Source organism: Trifolium pratense, linkage group LG5 (assembly GCF_020283565.1).
Source record: "Trifolium pratense cultivar HEN17-A07 linkage group LG5, ARS_RC_1.1, whole genome shotgun sequence".
NCBI lineage: Eukaryota > Viridiplantae > Streptophyta > Magnoliopsida > Fabales > Fabaceae > Trifolium > Trifolium pratense.
In genome coordinates this window covers 23,451,958-23,469,512 of record NC_060063.1, presented here as the reverse complement: position 1 = coordinate 23,469,512, position 17,555 = coordinate 23,451,958, and the positions used below count along the sequence as shown (strand labels likewise).

The window sequence follows — 17,555 nt, the reverse complement described above, 5'->3', positions numbered from 1 at the left end:
AGGGTTTTCGAAAATTCTCTTGATCATTGAGTAGTCTAATGACATTTTGTGCATAGGAGAGAAGTGTTTAGAATGTGTTTGTGAGCTAGAAAACATTGTCAAAAATCATTTGTGAGAAAAATAAAATTTTTGTCATAAAACACTTGGTGAATTTTATGAAAATTTCATGAATTTTGGGTGTGTTTGGAAAATGTTTTGGGTATGCAAGAAAATTATCTTAAGAGCTAGGTGATCAAGGCTATGGTTTTAAAAATGAAAATTTGTGGGAGAATGCCTTGATTTCTCAATTCTGGACAAACTGTGCAGGGGCATTTTCGTCCATTTAAAATTGTTCCAGTTCCAAAAAAACTTAACCATTTGATCCGTCTTTTCGAGACGAAGAGTTTGGCGTATGGTTCGTCTCGATTGGACAAGAATTGAATGTGTTATGGTCATTTTAGTTTGAAAACTATTTGGTCGAAAATTGTGTTTAAAAGAGTTTTACTTGAATTGGTGATCAATTAGGGAGGTCTCGAAAACACTATCCGAGAGTGTTAGAACGTATCCTTAGAACCCCTTTCGATTGTGTAGAATAGGTTCGTTCCTTTGGTTTTGTCGGAGAGTGACTTATGGTATTATGTGTATTATTTTAGGAAACGAGTAACGGTGTTTAATTGCGCGTTCGATTGTGTGATTGGAAACTTTTGCCGAGGTAAGGGCATCTTCTATCCATGACTTTAAATTATGTCAAAAGCCATGAAATATTTGATGTTTGAATTTGTTTGAAATGCATGTGAAATGTATTCATTTTTGGATGGTTTGTAGGGTTGCATTAGCATATGATGTGAAGTTATATGTTCATGCATTCATTGGTAGACATGTGCGTACAGTGAATGGCGTTACTAAATGTCTTTTGTATTTTTGAGTATTAGACTCGTAACGCACAGTGAATGACGTTACACAAGAGTCTCTTATCCATTTATTTTAGTAAGCTTGTGATGTACAGTGAATGGCATTACTAGAATGTTTACGACTCCCTGCGGTGAGGTTAATTTCCGGAAATCATGCATGTGACGTACAGTGAATGGCGTCACGGTGACGTACAGTGAATGGCGTCCCAGTGGTGCACAGTGAATGACACCACCATTCATTAGAGTTTTGCATTAGGCTATGTGCGCATTTTATTTATTATGCTTGTGTGCGACTTTGTGGTAATTGCCTAATATTTGTATACATGTTAATTGCTCAATACTTGTATTTATGTTAAATGCTATTTGCCTATTTGTTACTGTTGGTGACCCTTACTTTTGCATGTATACATCGCGGGCTCCTCCCACCCCTAGATGACATTCATGAGCGTGGTGCCGTCGGCCACGAGGATGAGTTTGATTTGGAGCGCTCTTAGGATTGTGGTGTTTGTGATGAGACGTTCTCCACCACATCCGTTTTATCAGACCTAGAGTCTTAGTTCATTTTGCTTACGTATCTAGTTTATTTTGAGATGTAGTACTTTGACAGACTATTATACTTATGGTGCCTTAGTGGCCTTGTGATACATTAGGTTCACGTAACCGTCTTTGTGGTTCGTGAACTAATTGTATCCCTTTTGATATGTATATTATCCAGGTGAACACTTGCTTCTCGTAAGCCCTATATATATATATGATGGTTGGTTGTATATTATATTTTGTCTTGTGTAATTTAATTTCTTGAGCCGATTTCGAGTTACGCGCACTCTGATAAATTTTTAAAAAGGCGTGTTTTATTTCGAAAAAAAAATATGCCCTTGTTTGCTTCCGCATTGTATTTATTTAAAAAAAATCGGGCTGTAACATTTTTGGTATCAGAGCTCAGGTTATTAGATTATCAAACAGGGAAAGTGTTCACATGAATAGATAGTCTGGAGTCGGTCGGTCTAGAGTTAGAGTTGTGTCAGTTTCGTGAGTGTTAGAGTGTCTCCTTGATTTAGTCGTGTCTTTCACCAAACATAGACTTATATATTTAACGTTTGACTTTCTTGGACGTGGAACTCTGTGGAATTGGAAAAGGAGTAAATTAACAATTTGGTTGTCACAGGAACTATGCCTCCAAGACGGGCACCTGCTGCTCCTGCGACTGAAGATGACCGAGTTGAGCGGATGGCTAACTCGATGAATGTGATGGCTGCTGCCATAAATGCTCAGACTACTGCTAAGACACAGCGGGATTTGGAAAAGAGGGAAAGAGAGGTTCTTGCTGCGGGAACTCGTGTTCTCACAAGCTTTAGCAATCAGAATCCTCCGAAGTTTACCGGAGAGGGAGGACCTGCTGCTGCTGATTTATGGCTCCAATCTGTGGAGAAGATCATGGGGGCAATTCATTGTCCGGAAGAGGAGATGGTAACATTGGCTACTTATCAGCTCCGGGGAGATGCTGAGTACTGGTGGGGGAATGCTAGTCAGCTCATGGAAGCCGCTTTTGAGGAGTTCACCTGGGAGAACTTCAAGAGAAAGTTTCTGGCCAAGTATTTTCCGGAAACTGCTAGAGAGAGGTATGGTGAAGAATTCCTGAAGCTGGTTCAGGGAGGTTTGACTGTCGAGGCTTATGCTAAGAAGTTCGAGTCCTTATCTCGATTCTTCCGTTTCTTCAGGGATGGCATCGATGAAGCTTATATGTGCCGTCGTTTTCAAGGTGGGCTGAGGTATGAATTGCAAGATGCGGTAGTCCCGTTGGGAATCCGTCAATTTCAAGTGCTTGTGGAGAAATGTCAGGAGATAGAGGATATGAGAAGCAAGAGGGCTAATCGCCAGGGAGGTTTTGTTGCTGGAGGACCTAGTCGTCCGAGTCACCATAATTCTAACCGTGGAGGACGTGGGGTTAAGCCTTATAACCGTCCACAAGGTAACCGTGGACCGCCTATTGCTGGAAATCAAGGAAACCAAGAGAATCCGGGCCGAGTAAAGCAGTCTTGCTACAAATGTGGAGAGGAAGGTCATTATGCCAATAACTGTGGGACTAAGAGCCTCACTTGCTACAACTGTCAAAGGCAAGGACATTATGCTTGGGAGTGTCGTGCTCCGAGGAAAGAGGCACCACCGGCGAATGTGGCACAAGGGGGTAGACCTACTGCTAAGGGTCGTGTGTATGTTATGGGCGCTGAAGGGGGAGAACAAGCTGGTAATGCTATCCATGAGGACTGTCAGATAGCAGGTAACACTTTAACAGCTTTGATAGATACTGGGGCAACACATTCTTTCATTTCTTTGGAGTGTGCTCAACGTTTGAATTTGGTTATTTCTCCGCTCATGTTTGATCTAAATGTTTCAACGCCTGCAAAAGAATTAATGGTTAATACTGCATGTCTGCATTGTCCGGTAGTAATTCAAAATAGGGAGTTTTTGATTAATCTGATCTGTATGCCCCTTAAGTCTCTCGAGATCATTCTCGGGATGGATTGGTTGTCTTACCATTACGTTATTCTGGATTGTGCTCGTAAGTTGGCGTTCTTTCCCGAGCCGGGAGTTGCTAAATATTTGTCTGCTAATAGGCTTGTAGTGTCTTTGAATAATGGAGAGACTGAGTTTGTGTCACTTGCTAGTATGGAAGTAAGTTCGGAAATTCTTGTGGGAGAAGTGCGTGTGGTCCAACAATTTCAGGATGTTTTTCCATCAGAGATTCCGGGTTTTCCACCAGTCAGAGAAGTGGAGTTCTTTATTGATTTGCATCCGGGTACCGGACCAATTTCTGAGTCTCCTTATCGTATGGCTCCAGCTGAGTTAGTAGAGTTGAAAAGTCAGATTGAGGACTTGTTGCAGAAAGGTTTTATTAGGCCGAGTGTGTCTCCGTGGGGAGCACCGGTTTTGTTGGTTAAGAAGAAGGACGGGAAGTCAAGGTTGTGTGTGGATTATCGGAAGTTGAACAAAGTGACCATTAAGAATCGTTACCCTTTGCCTCGAATTGACGATTTAATGGATCAATTGAAAGATGCATCGGTGTTTTCCAAGATTGACTTGAAGTCGGGTTACCACCAGATAAGAGTGAGGAATGAAGATATTCAGAAAACAGCTTTTCGTACGCGTTATGGACATTATGAGTATTTGGTAATGCCATTTGGAGTGACGAATGCACCTGCAATTTTTATGGATTATATGAATAGAGTATTTCATCCGTTCTTGGATAAGTTCGTGGTGGTGTTTATTGATGATATACTTGTGTACTCGAGGAGTGAAGAAGAGCATGAAGAGCATCTTCGGTTGGTTTTGCAAGTTTTACGCGACCGTGAGTTGTATGCTAATCCGTCAAAGTGTGAATTTTGGATGGAAAAAGTGAATTTTCTTGGTCATGTTATATCTAAAGAGGGTATAGCTGTGGATCCGGCTAAGATTGATACTGTGCTTTCATGGAAACAACCCGAAACTGTTACTGAAGTGAGGAGTTTTGTTGGTCTTGCGGGTTATTATCGGAGATTTATCGAGGGTTTTGCAAAGATTGTGGCACCTATGACGCAACTTACTAGAAAAGATCAACCTTTCGCTTGGACTGATAAATGTGAATCTAGTTTTCAGTTGTTGAAAGAGCGTTTGACTACATCACCAGTGTTGATTTTACCACAGTCGGACGAACCGTATGAAGTGTATTGTGATGCGTCGCATCAAGGGCTTGGTTGTGTGTTGATGCAACATAGGAAAGCGGTGGCTTATGCATCGCGTCAGTTGAAAGTGCATGAGAAGAACTACCCCACTCATGATTTGGAATTGGCTGCGGTGGTTTTTGCTTTGAAGATCTGGAGGCACTATCTGTATGGTTGTACTTTTGTGGTGTTCAGTGATCATAAAAGTCTGAGGTATCTGTTTGATCAGAAAGAATTGAATATGCGACAGAGACGTTGGATGGAAACGCTTAAGGATTTTGACTTTACTTTGGAGTATCACCCCGGGAAGGCTAATGTGGTGGCAGATGCCTTGAGTAGAAAGAGTGTATCGGCGTGTTCAGCTGTAATGGCAAGTCAACAAGAGTTACTAGAGAAGTTTCGAGATTTGCACCTTTCGGTTAAGTTTGCACCTGGAGTTCTAAAGTTCGGTATGATTACAATTTCAAGTGGATTTTTGGAAGAGATTGCAAATTGTCAAGATGACAAGTTGCTTATGGCGAAGAGAGATTTGATAGTACGAGGAACGACCACAGAATTTAAAGTAGGGCCGGATAATATTCTGAGATGTAATGGGCGAGTTTGTGTGCCAGATGTTAATAATTTGAGAAATACCGTTTTGGAAGAGGCTCACAAGAGTAAGTTAAGTATTCACCCTGGAGCTACCAAGATGTATCAGGATCTGAGGAAAGATTTTTGGTGGCCGAGTATGAAAAGGAATGTTGCGGAGTATGTGGCATCGTGTTTGACGTGTCAGAAAGCGAAGGTGGAACATCAGAAACCTGCTGGGTTGTTACACTCATTGGATATTCCGGAATGGAAGTGGGACAGTATTTCAATGGACTTTGTCACGGGTTTGCCTAAGACAAAGAAAAAGAAAGATTCGATTTGGGTGATAGTGGATCGTTTGACGAAATCCGCTCATTTTCTAGCTGTCAAGATTACAGATACTACGGAGAAGTTAACTGACCTCTACATTGCAGAGATTGTGAAATTACATGGAATACCTTCGAGTATTGTTTCGGATAGAGACCCAAAGTTTACTTCACATTTTTGGACAACACTTCATGAAGCGTTGGGAACTAAGTTAAGATTGAGTTCGGCTTATCATCCACAAACAGATGGTCAAACAGAGAGAACTAATCAGTCATTGGAGGACTTATTAAGAGCTTGTGTGTTGGATGAACGAGGAAGTTGGGACGACGTGCTACCATTGATAGAATTTACCTACAACAACAGTTATCATTCGAGCATTGGTATGGCTCCTTATGAGGCACTTTATGGGAGGAGATGTCAGACACCGTTATGTTGGTATCAAGGTGGAGAAAGTATGATATTAGGACCTGAGATGGTGCAACAGACAACGGATAAAGTGAGGCAAATCCAAGCGAGGTTGAAAGTTTCTCAGGATCGCCAGAAAAGTTATACGGATAAACGTCGTAGACCCTTGGAATTTGAAGCGGGAGAGCATGTTTTTCTTCGAGTTACACCTACCACGGGCGTGGGGAGAGCTTTGAAAGCAAAGAAGTTAACACCAAAGTTTATTGGACCGTATCAGATTACGGAGAGAATAGGAAAAGTGGCCTACCGTATTTCTTTACCACCGGTTTTATCAAGGATTCATGACGTGTTTCATGTGTCGCAATTGAGGAAATATATTTCGGACCCTTCACATGTTATCACACCAGACGATATTCAACTTAAGGAAAATTTGTCGTTTGAGGTTCCACCAATTAAGATTGCGGATAGAAAGATGAAGAGTTTGAGGACGAAAGAGATACCGTTAGTCAAAGTTATTTGGAACGAGGTTACCGGAGATGCGACATGGGAACTTGAAAGCAAAATAAAAGAGCAATATCCGGAGTTATTCAACGACGTTTAAGTTTCGAGGACGAAACTTCTTTTAGGAGGGTAGTAATGTAAGACCCGTAATTTTGCAGGTTATTTTGTGTAAGGAAATTAAATATTGGATAAAAGTTTTAGGGTTTTGTTTAAGTCGTTTTGTAAGTATCGTTGTAATAACGGCATTTTTGCTGAGTTTAAGTCTGTTTTGTACTCGTGCGCTGAAGAGGCACAGACTTTTGGGTTGTAATCCTCCTTTATGTATGAGAAGGTTTATGCAAATTCAGAATGACGAGTTTTGGATTATTCTCGCTTTTGGAAAAACGAGTAGAAATTTTACCCGCTGACGTAAAATTTTACGGTTTCTGAATTCAGTAGAATTTTGGGTGGAAGTTTTATATATCTGCGCGAGTTAGGATATGTCCTGAGAATAATTTTCGAGAGTGTGGAAGAAAATTACAGTCGCGGAAAAAGATTCGGCGATAAGTTTTGGAATTATTTTGAGACGGACTTCCGTTCCGTAAGTTTTCTGTTTTTACGAGTTTTGCTCGTCGCGGCGCGCGAGAGCTGTGGGGCGTGAGAAGGAAAATATCTAGATATTTATTTTAGATTGCCAGTTGGCCAAGTATTTGATCCAAGGGCTAGGATTTGATCTAGAGAAAGTGCTTTTGATCCAATGGCTAGGGAATGCCTAGGCTTTACTTGTGAAGGAAAGTCACATTGCTTTTTGTACTTAGCCAAAATCAAAAGATCACATTTCTTTCTCCTTTCTTCTTCTCTTTGCCGTGGCTTCTCCTCTCTTAAACCCCATCTTCATAAATTTTTCCTTTCCACCATTTTCATTGAAGATCAAGCTTGCTTTCCATTAGTTCTTTGCTAGCTTACTTCCTTCTTGAGGTATATCATTCTTTCTCTTTATTTCACTAGTTTTTCTCATGATTTTTCTTAACTCTAAACTCTATGAAAAATTTCTTAACTTGTGAAAAAGAGTTTTAATCCATGGAAAAGCTTCATTGTTGTTAAACTAACATGGATTAGGCTTTGTTTCTCTTGATTCCTTTAGCTATTGAATTTTTCATGGATTTCTCTCTAGTCTAGGGTTTTCGAAAATTCTCTTGATCATTGAGTAGTCTAATGACATTTTGTGCATAGGAGAGAAGTGTTTAGAATGTGTTTGTGAGCTAGAAAACATTGTCAAAAATCATTTGTGAGAAAAATAAAATTTTTGTCATAAAACACTTGGTGAATTTTATGAAAATTTCATGAATTTTGGGTGTGTTTGGAAAATGTTTTGGGTATGCAAGAAAATTATCTTAAGAGCTAGGTGATCAAGGCTATGGTTTTAAAAATGAAAATTTGTGGGAGAATGCCTTGATTTCTCAATTCTGGACAAACTGTGCAGGGGCATTTTCGTCCATTTAAAATTGTTCCAGTTCCAAAAAAACTTAACCATTTGATCCGTCTTTTCGAGACGAAGAGTTTGGCGTATGGTTCGTCTCGATTGGACAAGAATTGAATGTGTTATGGTCATTTTAGTTTGAAAACTATTTGGTCGAAAATTGTGTTTAAAAGAGTTTTACTTGAATTGGTGATCAATTAGGGAGGTCTCGAAAACACTATCCGAGAGTGTTAGAACGTATCCTTAGAACCCCTTTCGATTGTGTAGAATAGGTTCGTTCCTTTGGTTTTGTCGGAGAGTGACTTATGGTATTATGTGTATTATTTTAGGAAACGAGTAACGGTGTTTAATTGCGCGTTCGATTGTGTGATTGGAAACTTTTGCCGAGGTAAGGGCATCTTCTATCCATGACTTTAAATTATGTCAAAAGCCATGAAATATTTGATGTTTGAATTTGTTTGAAATGCATGTGAAATGTATTCATTTTTGGATGGTTTGTAGGGTTGCATTAGCATATGATGTGAAGTTATATGTTCATGCATTCATTGGTAGACATGTGCGTACAGTGAATGGCGTTACTAAATGTCTTTTGTATTTTTGAGTATTAGACTCGTAACGCACAGTGAATGACGTTACACAAGAGTCTCTTATCCATTTATTTTAGTAAGCTTGTGATGTACAGTGAATGGCATTACTAGAATGTTTACGACTCCCTGCGGTGAGGTTAATTTCCGGAAATCATGCATGTGACGTACAGTGAATGGCGTCACGGTGACGTACAGTGAATGGCGTCCCAGTGGTGCACAGTGAATGACACCACCATTCATTAGAGTTTTGCATTAGGCTATGTGCGCATTTTATTTATTATGCTTGTGTGCGACTTTGTGGTAATTGCCTAATATTTGTATACATGTTAATTGCTCAATACTTGTATTTATGTTAAATGCTATTTGCCTATTTGTTACTGTTGGTGACCCTTACTTTTGCATGTATACATCGCGGGCTCCTCCCACCCCTAGATGACATTCATGAGCGTGGTGCCGTCGGCCACGAGGATGAGTTTGATTTGGAGCGCTCTTAGGATTGTGGTGTTTGTGATGAGACGTTCTCCACCACATCCGTTTTATCAGACCTAGAGTCTTAGTTCATTTTGCTTACGTATCTAGTTTATTTTGAGATGTAGTACTTTGACAGACTATTATACTTATGGTGCCTTAGTGGCCTTGTGATACATTAGGTTCACGTAACCGTCTTTGTGGTTCGTGAACTAATTGTATCCCTTTTGATATGTATATTATCCAGGTGAACACTTGCTTCTCGTAAGCCCTATATATATATATGATGGTTGGTTGTATATTATATTTTGTCTTGTGTAATTTAATTTCTTGAGCCGATTTCGAGTTACGCGCACTCTGATAAATTTTTAAAAAGGCGTGTTTTATTTCGAAAAAAAAATATGCCCTTGTTTGCTTCCGCATTGTATTTATTTAAAAAAAATCGGGCTGTAACAGATTTACTCGAAGCTTTTAAGTAAGAGTGAAATATTGTCTTGGTGATTGTCACCACATTGTATCCAACATTGTATGAACAACACAGGTTGTGTTGGTTGAGTGGAAGTGAGATGAGTAGAAGTTGCATGAGTAGTGTCGAGGTTATAAGACGTAAACCAAGGGTTTGCTGGAGGTCTTAGTGTAAGACGTAAGCCTGAGGGTTTGCTAGAGGTCTTAGTGACTAGAGCTATTAGTGGATTTCCTTCCTGGATTGGTATCCCCCAGAGTAGGCAGGTTGGCTGAACTGGGTTAACAATTACTTGTGCAATTTATTTACTTCCTGTCATTTACACATGTTTCGACAGATGTGCCAACAATAAGTACAACATTATTCATAAAGCAGTTGTTGGAACATCTGTGGTAACATCATTCTAGTCATACCAGAATTTCAAATACAAATACTATTATAGTCAATTCAGTTATGACTTGTGACAATCTAGAATTGTTAAAAATTTTGAGAAATATAAACTTTTGGCCCCATGTTAATGGACATTATGAGACGGAAATTGCAAAGTCTCTTGAAGATATTGAGTTTGGGGGAGAGATATGGTAAAAGAACAAAATTGAGTGAGGAAAAATTGGTTCTAAATCAATTCATATAGTTACTATTTATATAATAAATTTGGATCCTCATAAGTACATTAGTGTTCTTTCTCTCAATTAAGTTAAGAGATTAATTCATGAAGATCAAACTCAATACTTTCAAGAATTAAAGTATGAAGTGTCATAAAGTATTGACTGAAAAGAGAATTCATATTCGTTTTGTTTTGAAAACTCTATTAGGACAGTCACGACACTTGTTACTTATTATAGTTTTTGGAGCTAAATAAGATGGATATCAAGATAGTGTTTCTTAATGGCAACATCAAGAAACACAATAAAGTGCAACCAGATGAAACTTTATGTCAATAGACACAAAGTAGATAATGTGCAAACAAAAGAAATCCATTAATTTGTTAAGAAAGTTGTCTCATTATTGATACCACAAAAGTCTCATAAGGTGATTGTCTCATTTGGTTTTTGAGATGTATATTATGGAGAGTTGTGGATTATACAGGTTCAGTGGGAGTATGTTTATATTCTAAATTTAATGTGTCGAATTTATTTTATTTAGTCAACAGTGATATATGATTGTTGTGCAAAATCAAGAAATCACTAACAAAAGTTTAGTGACAAAAGATCTTGGGCACATCTCTTTTGTATTAGGCATTTCGATACTTAGAAATTATTCTCAATGTATCATTCGGGTATAACAAAAGAGTTGTATCAATAAAGTTGAAAGTAAATTCGACATGAAAGTCAATAAACTAAGGAATTGCCTTAATTATAAAGGGAGACTATCTAGTCTCAATCGTTGTTCAAAAGAAAAATCTAGAAATTTAGAAAATAAAGTATTTTCATATATGCTTCAGCTTTGAGAAACTTATGTACGATCTTACTTATACGCATCTGGAAATAGTGTACTTGATAAGATCATTTGGCAGATACTTGAGCAATTCAAAATTTGAATTGTTAAAATGAGGCAACCATAAAGATTGTTATAGAGAACAATAATTTGTGCTCATATATCAGAGATCTAACAATTTGGAGATCATCAGGATGTTTGACTCTGACCCTTTTGGATGTCTATATATAATGGACATTTTAACTCAAGAACTGATTGTAAGTATTTATGTCATTTGGTTGCATAAAGCAAAAGATTTTGAAAGACAAAAGTTATACTGTGACATAAGTCGGTCAGATAATGTTCAAACAACTATTATAGAAAGTTTGTTAACTTATTAGTTGTTGTTGAATGATAGAACATATAGAGATAAAATTTATGCTAGTTGACTCACTAATCAAAGATGTGACACCTAAGGTCTTTCATATTATTTTTGTCACGAAGGATGTCTTGGATCATTGGGAGTCTCTCATTCGTTATGTTCTAACTTTGGTTTTTGATACTGATACAAATTTTGTTAAGGTTTTCTGCAGAAATAAAGTTTGAGGTTATTATTATTATAACCGGTTCTGTATCTTTTGTGCAAATATTGAATTTGCAAACTTTAGTTTGATCTCACTAAAGTTTTCAGTTGGACCAGTTGGAAATAGGCATGATATAGAGATCACATTGCATGAAATTTCCATGCCACTCATCCATATCAGATCTATGTCGTCAAGTACATTGATGTGGTGGTCGTCGGGGTTCCGTCACGTTATACGTCAGTGACGACAGTCACGGTGGTCCCATTATTGGTGTATGAGATGGACCATATTGTAAAGTTGAAATCTAAATATAAATAGCATTTGGATGCGCGCCTAAGGAATAATGATATAATTATTTCGATATGTAGCCCAAGTGGGAGATTGTTGGAATATTTTATAATATTCCAATAATAATATGTGGGCAAATATCTTTATATAATTATATTAGCTATTTATCAATTAGGAGCCTTAATTGACTAAGTGATCAAATAAAGTTAAAAGGCTTATTAGATTTCTATTTAGAAATTAATTAATTAATTAATTGGATATGGGTTCAATATGAGTGGATGTCAGGATGACCCATTTCGGAATAATGAGAACCCTAATTGGTCATCACACTATATATAGGCTATGGTCCCCAATATACCGGACACACCGCATATCGACTCTTCACCCCATCTGAAGAGTCCTAAAGGCATAAGGAGTCCTGGTTGAGGAAGAACCACAAGCCAACGGGTTCTGTTTCAGGTCAGTTCATCAAGTGGATTCATCTATTCAGGTATTCCTATAATCCTTGATAAATCAACATGTCGTAGATCCTATTTTATATACATGCTTGTGTTTATTTGCCTTTCGCACTAAAGTAAGATTATAGATTTAATCTTTGTTATTAAGAGCATGTATATGATTAAATTATTAAGTTAATTCCAACAACTTTTATTTTAATTTAATATTTGCATTTTCTTTTAAAAAACATAGCTTAAAAGCTTAAAGATCCAATTTTGAATTTTTTTTTTAAAAAATGACTTTAAAATCATGAGATTCACTTAATGAGTTGAACCAAGTTATTTGTGAACTTAAAACGAGTCGAGTTTGAGCTATAAAAAATAGTTGATAATGAACTTGAACTGAATTTCGAGCTAAATCAATCATTGGCGAACTATGTACATAATAGTTTTGTAGGGATCAAAACATGTCACTCTTATTTTATAGAAATCAAAAACAAAATTTAATAATTTTATATAAACCAAGAACATATTTAACCCTTTAAATTTCATAGCAATAAATAAGTTTTATTTTTTTTACAAAAACCTATAAATAAGATCTGATGATAATAGAATTTACAAGTTTCATACGCGTGGCAGATAGAGAATTCCCTCCAAGTAGGGTTGGGAATAGGCCAGGCGGCCTACAGGGGCCTTCGGCCTGGCCTGTATAAGCCTGGCCTGGCCTGACCTGGTTATTAAAAATGCCAGGCTTAGGCTTTGAAAACGGCCTGTTTACATAAATAGGCCAGATTTAGGCTTCTAAAAAGGCCTACGAAGCCTGATAGGCCGGCCTGTTTATAATAATTATTATTTATATCTTATAAAAAAAATATTATTTATATAAATACAAAATATCAGAGATTTTTTTTTTTAACAAAACAGAGAAAATATATGTGTTTTTATATTTCACGCATATAAATTAAAAGTAGAAACCCTACCTCCATTCCATCTCTCATTCTCTCGAGCAAGTAGCAACTCATCCTATATTTTGGTTGTTGGCTTGTTGCTGACTACACTTAGCAAACAATTTGTATTATGGCGACTTTGTCGTAATCGTATTTGTTATTTTAGTAGTTTTTAATTATTGTGCTAATCATATTATTAATTTTTTCTTAATGTTGTAGAAATTATAAAAATTTAAATGTGAACTTTTTAAGGCCTGTTTAGCCTATTTAAAAAGACTATATAGAGAAGCTTTTAATGTAACACAGGCTTTTAATTAGACAACAAGGTCAGGCCAGGCTTTTAAAAGGCTCAGGCCAGGTCAAAAAAAATAACATTTGATAGGCCGCACGCCAGGCTCAGGCCTGAAGAAAAATCGTAGGTCAGGCTCAGGCCTTGAGCCTGGCCTGTTCCCAACCCTACCTCCAAGTGTTATTGGTTGAACCATTCTGAATTTAGTGATGTGACAAAATGTGAAGAAGGCAAGACAATGGCAATTTTGAAATTTCATTAGTATCTACTTTTATTAGATTTATTTATATGATTTAGTAGTGGAACTGGGCCAGAGGGATTTAGTAGAGTGCATGTATTAGTAGAAATATAGGTCCTAATAGAAATTACTACCTTTATGCATAAGACTCATTTAAGATTTTTCATGAGTATAATTTTCCACGTAAAAATTATTAACAAAATAGACACGAATATCATTATACGATTAAAAATATATAAGTCCCTATTAAAATTACTACTATAAAAATAATATGATACAATCGATATACAAATATTAAAGAATTATTATGTGATAAAATGTTGGTTTACAATGACTTAATTGTCCATATAATTAGGATATGGCAATTTTTTAAAATGGGTAATATCGTATTTTCTATAGTATCTATCTTTACTAAATATATATACATGATTTTTAAATCTCTTGTGGCGATTGCCTTTTTTTTATTATCTTTTTTGTAGAATTGACGATCATTCATCTCTATGTTCGTTTCTTTTCTAATCAACTTTTTGTAAGTTTCCAATTCTTTATTAGTTCTTGATTTGTGATTCTAGGTTCATTCTTGAAAACTTGAAATCAATAATAAAAATAAAGACCATTTATCATCGAACCATCATATTAGGTTTACATAGAAAAGCGGATAAACTGACACTAACATATCCATCTTTTCGCAGTATTTTAAAGACGAAACAAGAAAAAGAAGAAGTGAGGTGTAAATAGTAGGAAGCATATCAAATATGAACATGGGCACTACCCACATTGGTGGAAAACAAAATATCCATACCCCCACATCTTCCAATTTCAGACAAAAAATATCATTTTGTTAAAAAACAAGAATAAGGCCAGGTCGGGGTGTGGAAAAACGGGTGATGGGGGGTGTGGAAAAAACGTTTTAGGCCATTTATTCTTTGGACATAATAGGACAAAAAGCCCATCAACTGCTCAATTTTTTGATGTTTTCTCTTCCCACCCCTAGTGAATCTTTTATCTCCTTTGAATTTCCAATTTTGCCCTTGAAAAAACTTCGGTTCGTAGAAACCGAAGTTTTTTTTTGCCTTGAAAACAAATTTCAGTTTCTAAAAACCGAAATTTACTCTGAATTTGCACTAGTAAAAATTTGGTTTCTGCGAACCGAATTTTTCTGCAAGAGCAAAATTGGAATATTGGGGGTATAAAAGATTTATGGGAGGTGGGAAGAGAAAACATCCTATTGTTTTTTTTGGGATTACCATCAACTGCTCAATTTGTTGCATCCTTTGGGCGAGATTCGGTACATCCACTCTCACAAGTAAGATATTGGTTGGTGATAAGTCAAGGGTCCAAATGCTCCGAGATCAAGGATCAACCAGTGTTATTTGAATTTTCACAGTGAAGCATAAGGAAATTGCTTTTTAAGCCCTACTAATTGCTCCGAAACCCCCCAAAAATCCCAAAATGCCCCAATATATGTCTCAGTTCCATTCGGATTCTATCTACCGAATTCAATTTATGTCCCTGTCCCGTTCGGATTCTATCTACCGAATTCAATTTAGGTTCCAGCAAACCGCACGAACAACAACAGAGGCACACACGACAAGCAGGTTGTCATCTAAAGTTGATGAATTTTGCTTCCTGGAATTGCATTATGCTTCCTGAAATGCCAACTTTTTCCCTTATTTGAGTTTTGCTTCCTGAAATTGCAATTATTCATGTTCGGAATTATGTTGGGAATTGCAATTGCTTAGGTGATGTGTGGGCGATGGGGTTTTGATTCTCCCATTGTTTGTTTGATTCAGCCTCTCGTGTTGTTATTTTTGTTTTTGTGTTTCTGGTGTAGCAGAAAACTAAATACAAGCCTAACGAATAGGCAACAAACCAGCGATGCAACCAACAAAAAACCAGAAGAAATTAAAACAGAAGCGCAGCAGCAAATCAAAGCCAAACCAACCTTCTCTTTTTTTTTTTCGATTCGGTTTCTCTGTACCGAAAATGCTTCAATTCGGTTTCTATCTACCGAAAACGCTCCCATTCGGTTTCAGTCTACCGAAAAGCTTACTCTGTTTTCTTAATATGTATTAGCACATTGTCTGGTAATTGTGTTACTCTATCTTCAAAGGAATTGATATTTCAAGTTCAACTTCAGGTCCTGCTTTGTTGTTTTTGTGTTGCTGCGTTTTTTCCTTCTGCTGTGTTGTTTCCTTATGGGAGCAGCTGCTTCCTCCTTGTATCTCTCCTGGGCGGTTATGTACTCCTTGTACATAGCTTGCCTTTTATTAATAAAATTTGCAGTTCAAAAAAATAGAAAAAAACACCGTTCGGATGATCTTTGTTTTACTGATTTTTCTTAGCAAGTTAGCATTATGTTAATTTGTCTCGGGTAACCCTTTGATAGTTTGATTTATGCCACGTCCCTGCTTTATACTATTTTGAGATCATTTTTCTCAGATTATGAAATTGAAAGCTCGACTTATAATTGGTGCAGGTATGCTTCGGAGATGGCCTCCAATCTGCAATATATATAGGAACTGATAGTTTAGTAAGGCTAGAATAAGTGTTTGATAAAAATGCATCATAGGTGTTTGATTAAATGCCCATGAAAATATTATGGTGTTTAGCATCACATGTTTTTGGTAGGATTAGAATATGTATGGAGAATTGATATGGGATCTCTTGGTAGCAGGGATATGTTCTCTAGGGTTCAGAATGTCAATAAAGGTTTTAATAAGATATCTAGCCTTCATGAGGATAGAACAACTTGTTTTAGTGGTAAGCTTGTACTACTTAAAAGTTGCGAATTGTTTCGAAGTCTGTTTTGAAGGCATTTATGCTCTGGTTTTCAATTGAGTGTCAATAACTTGTCCTAAGAGTTGTAGCTGATGTTGGTTTGATTGTAAGTATTGCATCTATTCATAGTGCTATATTTAGTTCTTTATGGGTCTTCTCACTTTTATCTTCATAATACTTTGTGTGGGATGTTGATAAGTTAACTATGTGTCTTATCTCTTTACCAAGCATCATGATAATTTTGAGATTTCTGGGAAACTAAAATGGTGATTTTACTAACCACGACTTCTATTGAAAATTGTGAAGAATAGTAGGGTGAGATGTTGTAAAGCTTGTGTTGTTTCATCTAGTTTCTTTGGATTGTATAAATCATTTTTTAATATGGTGAAATTCATTGGTTTTAGAGGAAGTGAAAGACTGCTTTTTAGAAGGTTTTACTCCTGCAAAAATGTTTTCATTCAGCTGCTCAAGATCAAGTTAATCATGTTGCAGGGACTCCCAAATGATGGGAAATCAACGCTTCTGGCAGCCATTACACTTGCAAAACCCGATATCGCCGATTATCCTTTTACAACATTAATGCCAAATCTTGGTCGCCTTGATGGTCCATGTTGTTGATGCATCTATTGAAAACATGACTACAGAACTGTCAGAGAAGTATGTACATTGCATTTTATAAATTAGAATCAGGTTTTTTGTTGGCTCAGCAGCTTTAATCGAATTTGTTGGTTGTTATTGAATGTATTATAGCTTTAAATTTTTTTTACATATTTTGTATATTTTGCGGGGGTTTGAACCTCCTCCAAATTAGCTTGAACAAAACCCCCGCAAATAAGCACATTTTTTTGTAATTCGGTAGTTACGTACCAAAATAGTGTTATTTCGTATTGCATGTACCAAAATGGTTGTAAGGGCAAATTGGTCAAGACGGGGGGCCTGAAAGTATTATAGGGGGGCCTAAAAAGCAATTTTCGAAGCATAATCACTTCTAAAACTGGATTAAAAAACCCCCAGGGCCTTCACCATCCAATCCAATTGAAATAATACTTTGACCCACCTAACCAAAAATCCCAATAATATGCATAGTTTACAAAACAAACAGCAAGACTATAAACAATACTCCCTCCGTCCCAAAATATAAGCAAAAGTTGGTCAACAAAAGTGAATGTATTTGATCCAAATCTTTAACCAAATACATCAAGTTTTTTTG

At 36.9% G+C, this 17,555-nt stretch overlaps 1 long non-coding RNA gene across 1 annotated transcript; it reads left to right on the top strand.

Moving 5' to 3' along the window:
- Window positions 1–16,419: 16,419 nt before the first annotated feature.
- LOC123884987 lies at window positions 16,420–17,110 on the top strand. Its single transcript, XR_006801040.1, has 2 exons — window positions 16,420–16,451; window positions 16,838–17,110. It is a non-coding gene; the product is annotated as an uncharacterized LOC123884987 (long non-coding RNA).
- The last annotated feature ends 445 nt before the right edge of the window (window positions 17,111–17,555 follow it).